This window comes from Leuresthes tenuis, unplaced genomic scaffold, assembly GCF_036924035.1.
Source record: "Leuresthes tenuis unplaced genomic scaffold, fLeuTen1.0.hap1 SCAF_2, whole genome shotgun sequence".
NCBI lineage: Eukaryota > Metazoa > Chordata > Actinopteri > Atheriniformes > Atherinopsidae > Leuresthes > Leuresthes tenuis.
The window spans coordinates 29,206,897-29,224,828 of record NW_027325356.1 but is presented as its reverse complement, the minus strand read 5'-3'; the positions used below and the strand labels follow the sequence as shown (position 1 = coordinate 29,224,828).

Below are 17,932 nucleotides of genomic sequence, written 5' to 3'. Positions count from 1 at the left end.
AGTGATGTATGGTTGGCATTTGCACCTTTTCTTACCTTCTTTTTATACTGATTGCTGAAGATTAAGTTGTTCTTTCTAAAACTACAAAATTTTTTTAATTGTTCAAACTCGATTTGAAGTGGATAAATAAGGAGGACAAACGGTTTTAAGTCAGGCTGATAGAAGGAATTAATTTTATAGCAAAATCTGTATTTCGTCATATGTCGAGAGATGCTTATTGCTGAAGAAGTTTTTTCTCATTCTACAAAGTACAACGTTGTATCAGTTAAGTCTGGCCTGGGTAAAACACTGATGGGTATTTCTGACATGCAATCATGAGGCTTTCCATCTGTGGGGTAGGTAGCAGTGTGGATGGATTAAGTGTAGCACATCTCTCGACAACAAGGTGTGGCTGTGAAAGAAGAACAGTTATGTAGGAGAGATGTCTGGTAAAGATATTTTGTTAAGTAACCATATCACAGCCACTGTATGAGGTACCTTAAGTGTTAATGGGTGAAATAACACCATAAAGACTCAGTTTAATATCTGATATGTCCTCTATACGAGGACTACATATTAAATGGATTTTTAGCAATAGGAGTTGAAAAAGGAGCTTGCTCCGTTCACTCCAAGCATCGACCCGGTACTGCAGTGCCACTGGGAACGGTGCGCTCTTCTCTGCTCTTGTGCAAAAGCAAACAGCGGTGCAGGATGGAAGTTTCAGGGAGCCCAAGATGAAACTTTCTTTTAATCTGCTGAGAAAAGAGAGTGAATGCGAAGTGGACTTTAACACGACTCTGGGAGCGAGCCGATTGCGGGCTAACCGGGAGAATTGCTTGAAAGAAACGCGACACCGAATGAGCGGTCAGAACAAAGCCTCAATACGGTGTTCCCGTGGTGTTTGTGGCTGCCTTGTCTTTTGCACAGAGTAAAAGACAAGGCAGCCATCGAATAGGGCCCGATTGTTCCTACTTGGTCAGCCGAGGAGCAAGGGGGGGGAGCAAGCGTCTCAACCAAGCAAAGCTCACCATGGGGAAGGTGGCTATGCCAACTAGCCTGATGCCCTGCTCCCGCAGTGATGGATAATCGTACTCTGGTTTCTCTTCATAACGTACAAGTCTTTCGCCTTTTACTAAACACTTCCGTGGAGAGCAGCACTAATGAGTTGTTTCTAATTTTGGCAGGCTTTACCTTTGCGGGTGAAGCCCTTTCTGTCTGTGAAAAAGAAATCTTGTTACTGTGCAGAGTGACTTCTCTGAGTAGAGTTGCCTTACTTGTTGCGACTGTGCCGATGTTGCTTGATTGGTGCTCGCTGGAGCGTGCGGGAGTGCAAAGTTATGCCATTTAAGGGCTGAAGAGTGCTCAGTGCAGCGGGTGGGCGGAGGTGCAAAGTGACACTCTGGCCACCTATGGCCATAAAAAGAACACCGCTACAAGTGCGCATTGTGCCAGGAAGGGCCCTCGGACGTGAACCAGTGGACAGTTATTGCTTCTCTGCCTTCTGCTATTGCTTGGACCTTTTTTTCGTGTGACTCCGGTTCCTTCGTCCGAGTGAGCACAGAGGCGATGCTTCTTTGTGGCTGCGTCCTTGGCCTGCAGCCTCTTGGGCTGTTGCTACTGCCATCTGGATCACAGCCACGGGGGGAATCTGCTTGTGCCTTCTTACCAGCAAGTTTCTTGAGGTCCATATGGCGTCTTTGATGGCGGCCAGGGTGAGCCACCTTTTGACAAATTCCTCTTTCCTGAGGTTCTGATTTTGACTCACCCCATAAAGCACCAGTTGTGCTGACAGGATCTCTCTTGCTGGTAAGTACGGGAAATTTAAGGAGTCGGCTGTTGCCCACAAGTCCACAGCAGCACTGCACTCCCAGAAGAAATGCCTCACCGTCTCAGGCGCGCCACAACCTGGACGGGGGCAGGTGGCCGTCGCCGACATACCCCTGGAGTGCATGACCTGACTGGGAGAATCTCGTGATCCACCATCCATGACAAATCCCAAAGTCTGTTCAGAAGAGCTGAAAGGTTCACACTGCGCCAAACTGTTGAGGGCTCGCCAAGAGTGAGCCCAAGCACTGGTCTCACTGGGGCCTGCTCCTGCACAACAGAGAGCAAAGATCGATGGCACGTTAAAACTTGTACATCTTCTTGTTCTAAATTAAAATGGTTTAAAAATGTCTTTATAAAAGCATAACTTTTTGTTAGATTAAAAGACACAGGTACTTTCAGGTCTGATGGTAAAAGTCGTAATCTTCTCATGTAGGCCCCCATCCATAATCTTGCCATTGCAGCTGCCGCTGGGTTTTTGGATGGGTTAATTGCACACTTTAATTGGACAGAGGTAAAGAGACTTCCTAAAAACAAATACAGATCTGGTACTGCTTTCCCTCCCTTCACTTTTGGCTTCTTCAGTACTTCCCTCCTCAACCTTTCCCATTTGGAGTTCCATAAAAAATAAAAGATGGATCGTTCCAGGTCTAAAATCATTTATTTTTAGAATAAGTAAATGAATAAAGTTTTGTCTAGCAGGTCAAATATGTGCAAAATACAATCAACAGGGCAATCTAAGACCAAAACGAAGATAATTCCCTAAGCCAGTGTATCTTTTTCAACATATTTGTTTGGATTTCATTATTTCATTATTGTGTAGATTTCATTGAACTAAATTAATGTTAAGGGAAACGATTCTGCTCAGTGACAACAGAGGTTTTTACCAAATGGACTGAAATATTTCCATGTGCACAAGCCGATGCACTCTCAGTAGCAAAAGCACGGGTAAAATAAATCATTTCTAGATTTGAAATTCCTGAAAAGATCTTCAGTGATAATTTGACACACTGTGTAAACAACGTCATCTCACTGATGGCAAAGAACTTAAAATAGACCTTAGAAACGACTGTGCATATCATCCACAATCAGCAGGTTTCGTGGAGAGACACAATGGAATAATTAAGTCAAGACTGAAAAAAATCATGGAAGAAATGGGAAATATTGGGTTTACTGTTTACCATCCTAAAAATGCATCCTCCAACTAGCACAAGATGAACTCCATTTGAGAAAAGGTATGGAAGACCATTTGTACTCCCACAGTCAAAACACAGTCATCAACTGACATGATGAAGAAAAAAAGAAAAAGAGAAGAAACCTTAGCAGTATACAAATATTAACAAGTAGAGAGATCTCTTCTGTTTAGTCTGTTCCAGGTGAACCGGTGAAGGAATCTCTGAAGACAGTAAAACCCGGGGACTGGATCATCATCAAAGTGATAAAGAAAAAGAACTGGTCCAGCCCAATGGGGGGAAGGTCCATTTCAGGTACTACTTACATCACCCACAGCAGCTGAAGGACTTCTTGGATTCACTTATCACATTGTACCACGACCTTCAGAAGTAGGGAAAGATTATTTACCCACCACTGTTTTCTGAGGCAAAAGTCTGACTACAAAGGGGAATTCTCTCAACAGGAGGGGGTTCATCTCAACCTCAGTGAAGAAAACAACGGCTAACATGAGAACATAGGGTGTGACTAAAATAACCATACAGAGTACCACCACTGTCCCCTTGACATAGAAAGTGCCACACTAGTAATAACATTTATTTAAACTTGGAGATAAATGGAAAAAATAATCTCATATACAATATATACTGAGACAAAAAAAAAAAAAAAAACTTTTGAAGACACGATTAAAACAACATTTAGAACATACAATAAGCTTAAAAGGAGTGACAAAGCTGCGACTGCGAAGGCATAGAAGTCTAATTAAAAACAGGAGCAGTAGGACAGACTTTTCTGAAATCTGAGTAAGCTCTGGAAATCAAATTTAGATAATGATCAGACTTGGCCTTTCTTATTTCTGCTGTACCTTTATTTCTAAGCTTCCTAAAAGCAAGGCAATGACCCGGGTCCCTCATATGCCCAGCTAGCATCCAAGGTTTATTTATTTTTTAAGTAAAGAAGACAGTTCTGACGAAAGCCAGGGACTAGACCTGTTCTAAGTTATATACTTTTTAAAAGGGGCGTGTTTATCAACTATGGAATTAGAAGATTTACAAAAATGGTCAAGTGCTAGATCTTCATCTGGGATTTTAACAGTGTCATGAGTATAACTATTCAACAGATCAGTTAAAAAAAAATCCTGCTCATGGAGATGTTTCAGGATCTGGATACCAAGCGTGGACCTAATGTTTTCATTTTTGCAATTCTGATACAGGCTATTGAGCAGTGATAACTAACACCAAGTTCAGATACTGCGGATTTTCTACCTTTGATTTGTTAAGATTGAGCCAATCAGGGACAACCTTGAAGGATCTCTTAAGATTGGTTTTGTAGGATCAGTAATTACCTGAGAAAGGTTGATATTGGTACACACCTTTTTTAAATGATCAGAGGCAGAGTTCAACTTGTTTAAATTAAAATTGCCACACAGAGATTGGGTTTAGGCCACATGCACACAGAATGACATCAACAAATATAAGAAATATTAAACATTTACACATAGATTTTTGAATACATGTAGAGGAATGATACTTTGAAATGTGCTCATTGCGGAGTTATGATGAGTTGAGTAATGAACTATTCTGGGAAAGAGGTTCTATTCCCAGCATCATGATGGACACTCCTGATATAGAAGGTTTCGCTAACGCATTGGAATTGTTGTACTATTTTCATATGCATGTGCAATGAAGAATTGCTTGCTGCTGATAAATGCAAAGAAGAACAGCTTACACATAGATGCTCACATATAGGCTGCTGAATGCAATGAAGACCTGCTTATCCAGTAAAGTTCAATGTCAATGTGTAATATTCAATTAGGATTTGCAAAACAGTGAAGTTAAACAATGAATGGGTCCATAGTCGGTATGACAAGACTAAAGGAATATTTACCTGGGTGTACGTTCAAACAGAGATGAGAAAATTGCGATAAATAATTGTTTGTTTGTTTGTTAGTATGTATATGAATGTTATGTGTATAAACTGTGTTGAGTTGTAGTTACTCAGTGGTGTCTCAGTGAAACAACCGACGGGGGAAGCCTTGCGGTGACAACAAAAGCAGTGTTTTACTGATCAGTCAAGTTGCTCCAGTGTACTCCATACAAACTGGTTGGTTACTGAAGGGATAGAAAATGGGGAATACTTGTTTTAAAGCAAACAAGGAATTAGATGGGAAAAATACATGTTTTAACGGGACCCAGACAATATTAAATACTCAGACAGATGGGAGAAGAAGTGTAGTTTTGTAGGAAATCACAAAATTATTACATAAAATTAGTGAAATCAATTGAAGAATGCCTTTCTGAAGAGCTGTTTACCACAGATGAGCAGCTTTGCGACCAAGCACATTGTAGATCGCTTTACTGCCAAAATGATCTAATTTAATGGATTGGTTTAGACATGCATAACAGCATTTTAAGAACAAAGAGAGAAACAAAAAGGGACAACGCTTCATGGTGGAAGGTGATGTATAAATAACTGTGTATATGATGAAGGAGAGACCATTTGAGCACCACAGCCATTTCGCAGCACAGGGACAGCAGTCCAAGTTAAAGGATCTCCCACGTGGTATCACCTGTCACACTGTGTCAAGGCATCAAAAGAAGAAAAAATCACCAAACTCAAGGACAAAGAGACGAAGACTCCGGTGAACGAAGAGAGAGGACTGACAAACCAGAAATACAAAAGGATGCTCGATATCAAGATCCAAAAGAAGAGGCTAACAATGCCACGAACACTTACGATGCTGGGAATGATGCCAGCAATGAACAGAGAAGAAGATTCAGTGTCATCAATCTGCAACACGTGCCTCTAATGAGGGGGTGAATATAGAATCCTCAACGATTACAACGTCTCTGGGAACTGTGACAACAACAAGGTTTAAACCATTTTGATATATATTGTAACCTATTGGCAAAGGACTAGTGCTGAAAATGAGGTAAATCTAATCCACCACTGTCCTTGGTCTTCTGTAGGGTTTTTAAACTAAGGGTTTGTTTTTCCACAGAAATTTGGAGATGCATGAATCTAGTGACTTAAACCAAGTAGCAGATGGTTTTATGGGGATCATTGAGAACAAATAGTTAACTTTTGGTAGTATCATCATTTTAATGGTTGTAACTCTCCCCATAAGTGATATAGGTAAGGACTTCCAACGAGAGAGCTCGTCCTCTATTCTCTTTAATAATTGCACATAATTTAGCTTTGTTAGCTCTGAGAGCCTGGAGGAAATGTTTATGCCTAAATATCTAATATTTCCTGACTGTAAAGTGATCGCAGGTATATTCTGGACCCTACAGTTAATGGGCAGAACTGTGGTCTTAGACCAGTTGATAGAGTAGTCACAAAGTGCAGAGAATTTATTTATGAGTGTGATCGTGTGAGTGAGAGACATCTGTGAGTTCTGAAGGAAAAGTAATACATCATCAGCATAAAGACTTATTTTATGCTCAATATTTTGGGGTTGGATGCCTTTAATATTTCTATCTTGTCTGATAGCAGCTGCTAAAGGTTTGATGAAAATAGCAAAAAGTGAGGGAGAAAGTTGGTAACCCTGTCTTGTACCTCTCTGCAGACTGAAGCTTGGAGAAGTTTGATCATTTGTCCTGACACTTGCATTTGGGGAGCTATATAATATCCTTATCCAGTTGATGAAGTGTGACACAAACCCGAATTTGTTTAATGTTGCGAATAAAAATTTCCAGTTCACTCCATCAAATGCTTTTTCTGCATCTAGAGAGGCGATTATGGTTTCCAAGTTGTTGATGGTAGAATAGTCTATGAGAAAAAGCGGGTGAGAAAAGGTGCGAATGTCCAACCATACATGATCAAAAGCAGGAGTTGATGTGTTCGGCTACAAGAAGGTTTGAATGCCCGACCATAGTTTGTAAAAAGCGGGTAAGAAAAGGTTCAAATGCCCGAACATACACCATCAAAAGAGGGAGCGGAGGTGTTCCGCTGTAAGAAGGTGTGAATGTCTGACCGTAGATGGTAAAAAGCGGGTAAGAAAAGGTTAAAATATCCGACTGTACACAATCAATAGCGGGAGAGGAGTTTTTTGGCTAAAAGAAGGTGTGAAAGTCCGACCATGGTTTGTAAAAAGCGGGTAAGAAAAGGTTTGAATGCCCGAATATACACCATCAAAAGCGGAAGCGGAGGTGTTCGGCTGCAAGAAGGTGTGAACGTCCGACCAAAGTTTGTAAAACGCAGTTAAGAAAAGGTTCGAATATCCAACCAAACATAATCAAAAGCGGGAGCAGAGCTGTTCAACTGCAAGTAGGTGTGAATGTCAGATCATAATTTGCAAAAAGCTGATGAGAAAGGGTGAGAATGCCCGACTATACACCATCAAATGCGGGAGCGGAGTTGTTCGGCTGTGAGTAGGTGTGAATCTCCGACCATAATTGCTGAAAAATGTGTTATAAAAGGTAAGAATGCCGGTCCACACATCATCAAAAGCGAGAGAGGTGGTGTTCGGCTGCAAGTAGGTGTGAATGTCCGACTAAAGTTCAAATATATTAACAAAAGCGGGAGGAGAGGTCTTCGGATGAGAGTGGTTGAGAATTTCCAACCATAATCTATAAAATGCGGGGGAAAAAAAAGTGTGATAGAACACTAAAAGGTGGAGCGGAAGTGTTCGGCTGCAAGAAGGTGTGAATGTCCGACCATAGTTGGTAAAAAGCGGGTAAGAAAATGTTAAAATACCCGACTGTACACAATCAAAAGAGGCAGCGGAGTTGTTCAGCTAAGAGAAGGTGTGAATGTCCGACCATGGTTTATAAAAAGCGGGTAAGAAAAGGTTCGAATGCCCGAACGTACACCATCAAAAGAGGGAGCGGAGGTGTTCCGCTGTAAGAGGGTGTGAATGTCCGACCATAGTTGGTAAAAAGCGGGTAAGAAAATGTTAAAACACCGGACTGTACACAATCAAAAGAGGCAGCGGAGTTGTTCAGCTAAGAGAAGGTGTGAATGTCCGACCATGGTTTGTAAAAAGCGGGTAAGAAAAGGTTCGTATGCCCGAATATACACCATCAAAAACGGAAGCGGAGGTGTTCAGCTTCAAGAAGGTGTGAACGTCCGACCAAAGGTTGTAAAAAGCAGTTAAGAAAAGGTTCGAATATCCAACCAAACATAATCAAAAGCGGGAGCAGAGCTGTTCGACTGCAAGTAGGTGTGAATGTAAGATCATAATTTGCAAAAAGCTGATGAGAAAAGGTGAGAATTCCTGACTATACACCATCAAATGCGGGAGCGGAGTTGTTCGGCTGTGAGAAGGTGTGAATCTCCGACCATAATTGTTGAAAAATGTGTTAGAAAAGGTAAGAATGCCAGTCCATCCATCATCAAAAGCGATAGAGGTGGTGTTTCAGCTGCAAGTAGGTGTGAATGTCCAGCCATAATTACTCACAAACGGGTGAGAAATGGTAGTATTGCCAGATCATACATGATCAAAACAGGGAGCGGAGGTGGTTCAGCTGCAAGAAGGTGTGAATGTCCGACTAAAGTTCAAATAGATTAACAAAAGCGAGAGGAGAGGTCTTCGGATAAGAGTGGTTGAGAATTTCCAACCATAACATATGAAATGCTGTGAAAAAAAAGGTGTGATAAAACACTAAAAGGTGGAGCGGAAGTGTTCGGCTGCAAGAAGGTGTGAATGTCCGACTATATTTGGTGAAAAGCAGGTGAAGCAAGGTCTGAATGCCCAACCTTACATCATCAAAAGCGAGATCAGAGGTGTTTGGCTGCAAGAAGGCCATAGTTTGCCATAAGCGGGTAAGGTGCGAATGACCGACTAAATATAAACAAAAGTTGGGGCGGAGGACTTCGGATGCAAGTGGGTGTGAATATCTCACCATACAAGTATGGTGGAGAGGAAGCTGTGAATGGCCGACCATAGTTTGCGAAAAGCGGGTGAGAAAAGGTGCAAATGTCCAACCATACATGATCAAAACAGGCAGCGGAGGTGTTTGGTTGCAACAAGGTGTGAATGTCCACCCATAATTAATGAAAAGCGGGCAACAAGTAGGTTCGAATGCCCAACCATACATCATCAAAAGCAGGAGTGGATGTGTTCGGCTACAAGGTTTGAATGTCCGAGCATAGTTCGTAAAAAGCGGGTAAGAAAAGATTCGAATGCCCGAACATACACCATCAAAAGAGGGAGCGGAGGTGTTCCGCTGTAAGAGGGTGTGAATGTCCGACCATAGTTGGTAAAAAGCGGGTAAGAAAATGTTAAAATACCCGACTGTACACAATCAAAAGAGGCAGCGGAGTTGTTCAGCTAAGAGAAGGTGTGAATGTCCGACCATAGTTTGTAAAAAGCGGGTAAGAAAAGGTTCGTATGCCCGAATATACACCATCAAAAACGGAAGCGGAGGTGTTCAGCTTCAAGAAGGTGTGAACGTCCGACCAAAGGTTGTAAAAAGCAGTTAAGAATAGGTTCGAATATCCAACCAAACATAATCAAAAGCGGGAGCAGAGCTGTTCGACTGCAAGTAGGTGTGAATGTCAGATCATAAATTGCAAAAAGCTGATGAGAAAAGGTGAGAATTCCTGACTATACACCATCAAATGCGGGAACGGAGTTGTTCGGCTGTGAGAAGCTGTGAATCTCCGACCATAATTGTTGAAAAATGTGTTAGAAAAGGTAAGAATGCCGGTCCATCCATCATCAAAAGCGAGAGAGGTGGTGTTCGGCTGCAAGTAGGTGTGAATGTCCAGCCATAATTACTCACAAACGGGTGAGAAAAGGTAGTATTGCCAGACCATACATGATCAAAACAGGGAAGCGGAGTTGTTCGGCTACTAAAAGGTGTGAAAGTCCGACCATGGTTTCTAAAAAGCGGGTAAGACAAGGTGTGAATGCCCGACAATGTATGATCAAAAGAGGGAGCGGAGGTGTTCAGCAGCAAGAAGGTCTGAATGTCCATCGATAATTGCTAGAAAACATGAAAGAAAATTTTCGAATATCAAACCGCGCATGATCATAAGCAGGAGAGGAGGTGTTCAGCTGCAAGAAGGTGTGAATGTCCACCCATAATTACTGAAAAATGGGTAAGACAAGGTGCCAATGCCCGAACATACACGATCAAAAGAGGGAGCGGAGGTGTTCCGCTGTAAGAAGGTGTGAATGTCCAACCATAGTTGGTAAAAAGCGGGTAAGAAAAGGTTAAAATACCCGACTGTACACAATCAAAAGAGGGAGCGGAGTTGTTCAGCAAAGAGAAGGTGTGAAAGTCCGACCATGGTTTCTAAAAAGCGGGTAAGAAAAGGTTCGTATGCCCGAATATACACCATCAAAAGCGGAAGCGGAGGTGTTCGGCTGCAAGAAGGTGGGAATGTCCAGCCATAATTACTCACAAATGGGTAACAAAAGGTAGTATTGCCAGGCAATACATGATCAAAACAGGGAGCGGAGGTGGTTCAGCTGCAAAAAGGTGTGAATGTTCGACTAAAGTTTGTAAAAAGCGGGTAAGACAAGGTTCGAATGCCCGACAATGTATGATCAAAAGAGGGAGTGGAGGTGTTCAGCTGCAAGAAGGTCTGAATGTCCATCAATAATTGCTGGAGAACATGAAAGAAAATTTTCGAAAATCAAACCGCACATGATCATAAGTGGGAGAGGAGGTGTTCAGCTGCAAGAAGGTGTGAATGTCCACCCATAATTTCTGAAAAATGGGTAAAAAAAAAGTGCGAATGCCCAACCATACATCATCAAAAGCAGGAGTGGATGTGTTCGGCTACAAGAAGGTGTGAACGTCCAACCAAAGTTTGTAAAAAGCAGTTAAGAAAAGGTGCGAATATCCAACCAAACATAATCAAAAGCGGGAGCAGAGCTGTTCAACTGCAAGTAGGTGTGAATGTCAGATCATAATTTGCAAAAAGCTGATGAGAAAGGGTGAGAATGCCCGACTATACACCATCAAATGCGGGAGCGGAGTTGTTCGGCTGTGAGTAGGTGTGAATCTCCGACCATAATTGCTGAAAAATGTGTTATAAAAGGTAAGAATGCCGGTCCACACATCATCAAAAGCGAGAGAGGTGGTGTTCGGCTGCAAGTAGGTGTGAATGTCCGACTAAAGTTCAAATATATTAACAAAAGCGGGAGGAGAGGTCTTCGGATGAGAGTGGTTGAGAATTTCCAACCATAATCTATAAAATGCGGGGGAAAAAAAAGTGTGATAGAACACTAAAAGGTGGAGCGGAAGTGTTCGGCTGCAAGAAGGTGTGAATGTCCGACTATATTTGGTGAAAAGCAGGTGAAGCAAGGTCTGAATGCCCAACCTTACATCATCAAAAGCGAGATCAGAGGTGTTTGGCTGCAAGAAGGCCATAGTTTTGCCATAAGCGGGTAAGGTGCGAATGACTGACTAAATATAAACAAAAGTGGGGGCGGAGGACTTCGGATGCAAGTGGGTGTGAATATCTCACCATACAAGTATGGTGGAGAGGAAGCTGTGAATGGCCGACCATAGTTTGCGAAAAGCGGGTGAGAAAAGGTGCAAATGTCCAACCATACATGATCAAAACAGGTAGCGGAGGTGTTTTGTTGCGACAAGGTGTGAATGTCCACCCATAATTAATGAAAAGCGGGCAACAAGTAGGTTCGAATGCCCAACCATACATCATCAAAAAGTAGGAGTGGATGTGTTCGGCTACAAGAAGGTTTGAATGTCCGAGCATAGTTCGTAAAAAGCGGGTAAGAAAAGATTCGAATGCCTGAACATACACCATCAAAAGAGGGAGCGGAGGTGTTCCGCTGTAAGAGGGTGTGAATGTCCGACCATAGTTGGTAAAAAGCGGGTAAGAAAAGGTTAAAATACCCGACTGTACACAATCAAAAGAGGCAGCGGAGTTGTTCAGCTAAGAGAAGGTGTGAATGTCCGACCATGGTTTGTAAAAAGCGGGTAAGAAAAGGTTCGTATGCCCGAATATACACCATCAAAAACGGAAGCGGAGGTGTTCATCTTCAAGAAGGTGTGAACGTCCGACCAAAGGTTGTAAAAAGCAGTTAAGAAAAGTTTCGAATATCCAACCAAACATAATCAAAAGCGGGAGCAGAGCTGTTCGACTGCAAGTAGGTGTGAATGTGAGATCATAATTTGCAAAAACCTGATGAGAAAAGGTGAGAATTCCTGACTATACACCATCAAATGCGGGAGCGGAGTTGTTCGGCTGTGAGAAGGTGTGAATCTCCGACCATAATTGTTGAAAAATGTGTTAGAAAAGGTAAGAATGCCGGTCCATCCATCATCAAAAGTGATAGAGGTGGTGTTCAGCTGCAAGTAGGTGTGAATGTCCAGCCATAATTACTCACAAACGGGTGAGAAAAGGTAGTATTGCCAGATCATACATGATCAAAACAGGGAGCGGAGGTGGTTCAGCTGCAAGAAGGTGTGAATGTCCGACTAAAGTTCAAATATATTAACAAAAGCGAGAGGAGAGGTCTTCGGATGAGAGTGGTTGAGAATTTCCAACCATAATCTATAAAATGCGGTGAAAAATAAGGTGTGATAAAACACTAAAAGGTGGAGCGGAAGTGTTCGGCTGCAAGAAGGTGTGAATGTCAGACTATATTTGGTGAAAAGCAGGTGAAGCAAGGTCTGAATATCCAAAAGCGAGATCAGAGGTGTTTGGCTGCAAGAAGGCCATAGTTTACCAACAGCGGGTAAGGTGCGAATGACCGACTAAATATCAACAAAAATGGGGGCGGAGGTCTTCGGATGCAAGTGGGTGTGAATATCCCACCATACAAGTATGGTGGAGAGGAAGCTGTGAATGGCCGACCATAGTTGGAGAAAAGCGTGTGAGAAAAGGTGCAAATGTCCAACCATACATGATTAAAACAGGGAGCGGAGGTGTTTGGCTGCGACAAGGTGTGAATGTCCACCCATAATTAATGAAAAGCGGGCAACAAGTAGGTTCGAATGCCCAACCATACATCATCAAAAGCAGGAGTGGATCTCTTCGGCTACAAGAAGGTTTGAATGTCCGAGCATAGTTTGTAAAAAACGGGTAAGAAAAGGTTCGAATGCCCGAACTTACACCATCAAAAGAGGGAGCGGAGGTCTTCCGCTGTAAGACGGTGTGAATGTCCGACCATAGTTGGTAAAAAGCGGGTAAGAAAAGGTTAAAATACCCGACTGTACACAATCAATAGAAGGGTGGGAATTGTCCGGCTACAAGAAGGTGTGAAAGTCCGACCATGGTTTGTAAAAAGCAGTTAAGAAAAGGTTCCAATATCCAACCAAACATAATCAATAGCGGGAGCAGAGCTGTTCGACTGCAAGTAGGTGTGAATGTCCACAACGTTGTTCTTTGTTGAAATCGATCTAGACATTGATAAATAAAATAGATCGACTTCAACAAAGAAAAACATTGTCAAAATACAATGTTTTTCTTTCAGTAGAAGAAAGTGCAACAGTGAAGGACGAGGAATCCGAGAATAAGCTTGTTTTCATACGTTCTGCATGATTTGGGATTTTATGTATAAAATGAATTCCTTCACTCAAACTATGTTAAAACTGCTTTGTCCTTCATATTTATCAATGTTTAGAAAGATTTAAACAAAAAAAAAACAATATTGGACTTTGCAGTAAAAGAAAGAGCAAATCTAAAGTTTCAGGAATCCGAGAATAAGCTTACTTTCATGAGTTCTACACGATTTGGGATTTTATCTATAAAATGAATTCCTTCACTCAAACTATGTTAAAACGGCTTTTACCTTCATATTTATCAATGACTAGATAGATTTAAACAAAAAACAACATTGGACTGTGCAGTAAAAGAAAGAACAAATCAAAAGGTGCAGGAATCCGAGAATAAGCTTATTTTCATGAGTTCTGCACGATTTCGGATTTTACTATAAAATGAATTCCTTCACTCAAACTATGTTAAAATTGCTTTTAACTTCATATTTATCAATGTCTAGATCGACTTCAACAAAGAAGAACATTGGATTTTGCAATAGAAGAAAGAGCAACACTGAAGAATCAGGAATCCGAGAATAAGCTTCTTTTCAGACGTTCTGCATGATTTGGGATTTTATGTATAAAATTAATTCCTTCACTCAAACCAAGTGGAAACTGCTTTGTCCTTCATATTTATCAATGTCTAGATCGACTTCAACAAAGAAAAACATTGTATTTTGCAGTAGAAGAAAGAGCAACACTGAAGGACGAGGAATCCAAAAATAAGCTTCTTTTCATACGTTCTGCACGATTTGGGATTTTATGTATAAAATGAATTCCTTCACTCAAACCAAGTGGAAACTGCTTTGTTCTTCATATTTATCAATGTCTAGATCGATTTCAACAAAGAAAAACGTTGAGGACATTCACACCTACTTGCAGTCGAACAGCTCTGCTCCCGCTTTTGATTATGTTTGGTTGGATATTCGAACCTTTTCTTAACTGCTTTATACAAACTTTGGTCGGACATTCACACCTTCTTGCAGCCGAATACCTCCGCTTCCGCTTTTGATGGTATATATTCGGGCATTCGAACCTTTTCTTACCCGTTTTTTGCAAACTATGGTCGGCCATTCACAGCTTCCTCTCCACCATACTTGTATGGTGGGATATTCACACCCACTTTTTTTCACCGCATTTCATAGATTATGGTTGGAAATTCTCAACCACTCTCATCCGTAGACCTCTCCTCCCGCTTTTGTTAATATATTTGAACTTTAGTTGGACATTCACACCTTCTTGCAGCTGAACCACCTCCGCTTCCCTGTTTTGATCATCTATGGTCTGGCAATACTACCTTTTCTCACCCGTTTGTGAGTAATTATGGCTGGACATTCACACCTACTTGCAGCCGAACACCACCTCTCTCGCTTTTGATGATGGATGGACCGGCATTCTTACCTTTTCTAACACATTTTTCAACAATTATGGTCGGAGATTCACACCTTCTCACAGCCGAACAACTCCGCTCCCGCATTTGATGGTGTATAGTCAGGAATTCTCACCTTTTCTCATCAGCTTTTTGCAATTTATGATCTGACATTCACACCTACTTGCAGTCGAACAGCTCTGCTCCCGCTTTTGATTATGTTTGGTTGGATATTCGAACCTTTTCTTAACTGCTTTTTACAACCTTTGGTCGGACGTTCACACCTTCTTGCAGCCGAACACCTCCGCTTCCGCTTTTGATGGTGTATATTCGGGCATACAAACGTTTTCTTACCCGCTTTTTACAAACCATGTTCGGTCTTTCACACCTTCTCTTAGCTGAACAACTCCGCTCCCTCTTTTAATTGTGTACAGTCGGGTATTTTAACCTTTTCTTACCCGCTTTTTACCAACTATGGTCGGACATTCACACCTTCTTACAGCGGAACACCTCCGCTCCCTCTTTTGATGGTGTATGTTCGGGCATTGGCACCTTTTCTTACCCGCTTTTTACAAACTATGCTCGGACATTCAAACCTTCTTGCAGCTGAACACCTCCACTCCTGCTTATGATCATGTGCGGTTTGATTTTCGAAAAATTTCTTTAATTTTCTCTAGCAATTATTGAAGGACATTCAGACCTTCTTGCAGCTGAACACCTCCACTCCCTCTTTTGATCATACATTGTCGGGCATTCGCACCTTATCTTACCCGCTTTTTACAAACTTTAGTCGAACATTCACACCTTTTTGCAGCTGAACCACCTCCGCTCCCTGTTTTGATCATGTATGGTCTGGCAATACTACCTTTTCTTACCCATTTGTGAGTAATTATGGCTGGACATTCCCACCTACTTGCAGCCGAACACCACCTCTCCCGCTTTTGATTATGTATCGACCGGCATTCTTACCTTTTATAATACATTTTTCAGCAATTATGGTCGGAGATTCACACCTACTCACAGCCGAACAACTCCGCTCCCGCATTTGATGATGTATAGTCGGGCATTCTCACCCTTTCTCATCAGCTTTTTGCAAATTATGATCTGACATTCACACCTACTTACAGTCGAACAGCTCTGCTCCCGCTTATGATTATGTTTGGATGGATATTCAAACCTTTTCTTAACTGCTTTTTAGAAACTTTGGTCGGGCGTTCACACCTTCTTGCAGCCGAACACCTCCGCTTCCGCATTTCATGGTGTATAGTCGGGCATTCTCACCCTTTCTCATCAGCTTTTTACAAATTATGGTCGGACATTCACACCTACTTGCAGCCGAATACTTCCGCTCCACCTTTTAGTGATGTATGGTTGGCATTTGCACCTTTTCTTACCTTCTTTTTATACTGATTGCTGAAGATTAAGTTGTTCTTTCTAAAACTACAAAATTTTTTTAATTGTTCAAACTCGATTTGAAGTGGATAAATAAGGAGGACAAACGGTTTTAAGTCAGGCTGATAGAAGGAATTAATTTTATAGCAAAATCTGTATTTCGTCATATGTCGAGAGATGCTTATTGCTGAAGAAGTTTTTTCTCATTCTACAAAGTACAACGTTGTATCAGTTAAGTCTGGCCTGGGTAAAACACTGATGGGTATTTCTGACATGCAATCATGAGGCTTTCCATCTGTGGGGTAGGTAGCAGTGTGGATGGATTAAGTGTAGCACATCTCTCGACAACAAGGTGTGGCTGTGAAAGAAGAACAGTTATGTAGGAGAGATGTCTGGTAAAGATATTTTGTTAAGTAACCATATCACAGCCACTGTATGAGGTACCTTAAGTGTTAATGGGTGAAATAACACCATAAAGACTCAGTTTAATATCTGATATGTCCTCTATACGAGGACTACATATTAAATGGATTTTTAGCAATAGGAGTTGAAAAAGGAGCTTGCTCCGTTCACTCCAAGCATCGACCCGGTACTGCAGTGCCACTGGGAACGGTGCGCTCTTCTCTGCTCTTGTGCAAAAGCAAACAGCGGTGCAGGATGGAAGTTTCAGGGAGCCCAAGATGAAACTTTCTTTTAATCTGCTGAGAAAAGAGAGTGAATGCGAAGTGGACTTTAACACGAATCTGGGAGCGAGCCAATTGCGGGCTAACCGGGAGAATTGCTTGAAAGAAACGCGACACCGAATGAGCGGTCAGAACAAAGCCTCAATACGGTGTTCCCGTGGTGTTTGTGGCTGCCTTGTCTTTTGCACAGAGTAAAAGACAAGGCAGCCATCGAATAGGGCCCGATTGTTCCTACTTGGTCAGCTGAGGAGAAAGGGGGGGGAGCAAGCATCTCAACCAAGCAAAGCCTACCATGGGGAAGGTGGCTATGCCAACTAGCCTGATGCCCTGCTCCCGCAGTGATGGATAATCGTACTCTGGTTTCTCTTCATAACGTACAAGTCTTTCGCCTTTTACTAAACACTTCCGTGGAGAGCAGCACTAATGAGTTGTTTCTAATTTTGGCAGGCTTTACCTTTGCGGGTGAAGCCCTTTCTGTCTGTGAAAAAGAAATCTTGTTACTGTGCAGAGTGACTTCTCTGAGTAGAGTTGCCTTACTTGTTGCGACTGTGCCGATGTTGCTTGAATGGTGCTCGCTGGAGCGTGCGGGAGTGCAAAGTTATGCTATTTAAGGGCTGAAGAGTGCTCAGTGCAGCGGGTGGGCGGAGGTGCAAAGTGACACTCTGGCCACCTATGGCCATAAAAAGAACACTGCTACAAGTGCGCATTGTGCCAGGAAGGGCCCTCGGACGTGAACCAGTGGACAGTTATTGCTTCTCTGCCTTCTGCTATTGCTTGGACCTTTTTTTCGTGTGACTCCGGCTCCCTCGTCCGAGAGAGCACAGAGGCGATGCTTCTTTGTGGCTGCGTCCTTGGCCTGCAGCCTCTTGGGCTGTTGCTACTGCCATCTGGATCACAGCCACGGGGGGAATCTGCTTGTGCCTTCTTACCAGCAAGTTTCTTGAGGTCCATATGGCGTCTTTGATGGCGGCCAGGGTGAGCCACCTTTTGACAAATTCCTCTTTCCTGAGGTTCTGATTTTGACTCACCCCATAAAGCACCAGTTGTGCTGA

General features: G+C 42.3%; 4 non-coding genes across 4 annotated transcripts; all 4 read left to right on the top strand.

Moving 5' to 3' along the window:
* The first annotated feature begins 473 nt into the window (after positions 1 to 473).
* Positions 474 to 656, top strand: LOC140302521 (U2 spliceosomal RNA). The gene has a single exon (XR_011914984.1). It is a non-coding gene; the product is annotated as a U2 spliceosomal RNA (small nuclear RNA).
* A 411-nt stretch (positions 657 to 1,067) lies between these two features.
* Positions 1,068 to 1,180, top strand: LOC140302610 (U5 spliceosomal RNA). Its single transcript, XR_011915063.1, has one exon. It is a non-coding gene; the product is annotated as a U5 spliceosomal RNA (small nuclear RNA).
* Positions 1,181 to 16,637: 15,457 nt separating this feature from the next.
* On the top strand, positions 16,638 to 16,820 carry LOC140302519 (U2 spliceosomal RNA). Its single transcript, XR_011914983.1, has one exon. It is a non-coding gene; the product is annotated as a U2 spliceosomal RNA (small nuclear RNA).
* Positions 16,821 to 17,231: 411 nt separating this feature from the next.
* Positions 17,232 to 17,344, top strand: LOC140302609 (U5 spliceosomal RNA). Its single transcript, XR_011915062.1, has one exon. It is a non-coding gene; the product is annotated as a U5 spliceosomal RNA (small nuclear RNA).
* Positions 17,345 to 17,932: the final 588 nt, after the last annotated feature.